Source organism: Ornithodoros turicata, chromosome 1 (assembly GCF_037126465.1).
Source record: "Ornithodoros turicata isolate Travis chromosome 1, ASM3712646v1, whole genome shotgun sequence".
Lineage (NCBI taxonomy): Eukaryota > Metazoa > Arthropoda > Arachnida > Ixodida > Argasidae > Ornithodoros > Ornithodoros turicata.
In genome coordinates, this window is record NC_088201.1 from 32216158 (window position 1) to 32219239 (window position 3082).

The window sequence follows — 3082 nt, forward strand, 5'->3', positions numbered from 1 at the left end:
TGAAAGGAAACCTGAGCATAAAATAAAGATTGAATAAAAAGATTGAAATAATTAAGGCAGTCGTCGACAAAGCCAGTCGGCGACGGGATGCGTACCCGCGCCTCTTGATTGCCGGTCAAGTGCGCACTTGACCGGTAATCAAGAGGTGTCCGTTCGAGTCCCGCCGCTATCTGGCCCTTTAGACGACTGCCTTATTTCTATCTTTCATCGTCCTTGCACGTTGGAGATTTTGTGTTTGTTTGTGCGCTATCCTTAGCTTGGTTAATTTCCATCAAGAAAATAAAGTGTGTTAGAACAACAGCAACTTTCTTTTGGTGATAATGGGTGGAGTGTATCGCCCTACACCATTGCACGCGGTAATTTGGTGGAGATATAATGATGATACTCATAGTGAGAACCTACAATCCTAAAAATGAACTTCACCGCATAGCACGCTCCTAGCCAATTTTAATCTCGAATGATATCGTTATCTGCACTGATTTGTTGAAAACGACCTCTTCGCCTCCCGTTTTAACCAAATCAGGGCAGATAACGATATCATTCGAGATGATGATTTGCTAGGAGCATGCTATGCGGTGAAGTTCACTTCTAAGGATGTAAGTCCATTAGTGTCCAGAAAGGTAAGCAGTGCCTTCGGGGCATGGCACTGGAGAACTGGATTTGACCATGGAATAAGCGTCATAGTGAGAGTGTAGCTGAAGAGCAAAAAGCACATTCTTTGTTTAGTTATTATCAATGTGTGTTTGCAAAAAACAACAACAATAATAAAAGCTTTAAAATCGAAAATGGTTTCGGCAGGGTACGTTGTCGCAGAGTGCCGTGCTATCAGGAAAATGATGAATGGGGGTTTTCCGCCGAAAACGATTTGCTCCGGAGGCGGTTTTATAATACGAGGGTTACCGAAGTCGTTGGGTTCTGTGGTGGCTTTGTCGTGTTCCCCGGATTTTGATGATAGTAGCAAACCCGAGTGTAGCCTTCGTATTATGGTTGCTGATGAGCTATGGTGGAAGGCAGTATGTGATACCCACGAAGTAACACTCCGACGTCTTCGACGCCGAATAATGTTGGCATTTTCCAAACGATGTCTGTGGTCGCAGCCCGGAGGGCCACTCTGGGTGAGTACCTATATTTTATGGAATGCTGAACCATTGGTACAATGGTTCCTTGTTTCGAAAAAAATAAATAAAAGAACTCTAATGTCACGCTGATTGTCGGAGATCAGCGCTGTTTGTCGACTCTATACCAATAAGGTTGTTATTGCACTCCGAGTTAGAGAAAGTGCAAATAGAAAACTTCCTTTTTGACTCACGGAGGAAAAAAAAAAAAAAAAACGATGGGATAAACGGTGCATGCACTTTCCGTCAACACCGAAGCACGTATTGGTGACTGCATATGAAAGTTTTTGGGAAAACGCGCATCTCTGCCCAAACTGTTGCTATATTTGAAACTGCATCGACGAACTTGGAGTACGGGTTTAGCTCGGTTCTGCACGCCGCGTTTCTCTCGGGAGTCCAAGCTTAAGATACAAAAAGGAACGGAGAAGACAATTCGTTCACGTATCGCCCATATCGGTTACGTTGAAGAAAGCCGCTTCGTCCCCTCCTTTCTGCTTTTTTCGTCACGACTCGCGCTTTCTTCTTTTTGTGACGTATTTTCTTCCCCAAGTCGGAAAAGTTTTTTTTTTTTTTTTTCGCGCGAGATAAGGACTGGAAAGTAGTAAGCAAATAGAGAGGAACCCGGCGAAACTTTAAATTAAAGGAACGTTCTTTCGCTTTCTATGTTTGTGCCGTTTTATTAGGCTTCATTATTTCGAGCACGGCGAGCTTTCCCGAATGATCGAAAACACCGCAAAGTTTTTCGAAGAAATCCCGCGCTGTGGAAACAAGAGGGATGTCCCCTTCCATTGTTTTCGTAAGGTCGCTCGGCTAGTCGTTTCCATTCCGCTCACTTTTGCTTTTCTTAGCGGTTGCAGTCACGGCGGGACCTAGAAAGTTAATTTCACTGCGTGCTGGGTACCGAGAGCTCCAGCAATAAAATGTGGCGCGTGCATGTTAGAACGGTACAGCAAGCAACGTGTGACGTTGCTGACCAAGCTAACATTACCTTTCTATAAATCTCTTTGGATTGGAATTAAATCGAAAGGTGGGACGTAATTCAACGATCAGGGGCGGCTTTTCCAAATAAAAGGCACGTTTTGATCAACAGCCCGCTATCTCCTTGAGTTGATAATCCCCTTGCTGTTACTGTGCGGCGGCAGATTAACAGGTCACTTGAACGTGCTTCGCCACTAAGAAGAAATAGTTGAAAGAAGCTATTTATATCGGATAGGGAGTATCAGAAAGGCAGGCAGTTCGTGTGGCAACCCAACAATTCGACTTCTTTATAATCTCTTTTCAATTGATTTGGATGGCAACTTTCTAATTAATTAAGAAACAGGGCGGCAGTACCATCATTTTATCCTCGGACATTTATATTGGAATGATGATTGCATAACGGCACTTGAAGAAAATGCGCCATCAAATTCGTGGTTCGTCCTATATTTAATGCCGTTGTTGTTAGGGCGAGGGCAGTACTTTTTGAAATGTGATGTGGGCAAGCATTGCGGACAATACTAGATTACGGCCGAAAGGTTGCGGGGCAGTATTGCTTGCAGTACTGCTCTATGGAAAGATTTTTTTCTGAATACATTCTTGTCCCAGTTGACAATACAAACCTAGTGACGGGTGAAATCTGCTGTTCGGATGTAATCTTCAACACAAAAAGAGGGCTGTGTTGGAAGCATGGCGGTATCAACCGATGCCGGGCAGCCATCCGAAATCCACTCATTTTGAGCGTGGGGTGAAAATATGGTGTTGCTTTTTTTTTTTTTTACAGCTGTTTAATACATAAATTCAGTGAAATACACGACATAGCCGAAAGAAATTTTCGAAATCGTAGACCAGGAACTAAACCTGGGAAGATTAAGTGAGGGCAATAAGATAGGAAACTATAGCCCACGTGACAACTGTAAAAGAAGAGTAAATGTTCTCGTCTCTGTATTTCCATGCTCTCGACTGACATGGAATTTTGGCGCAGTGTTGGG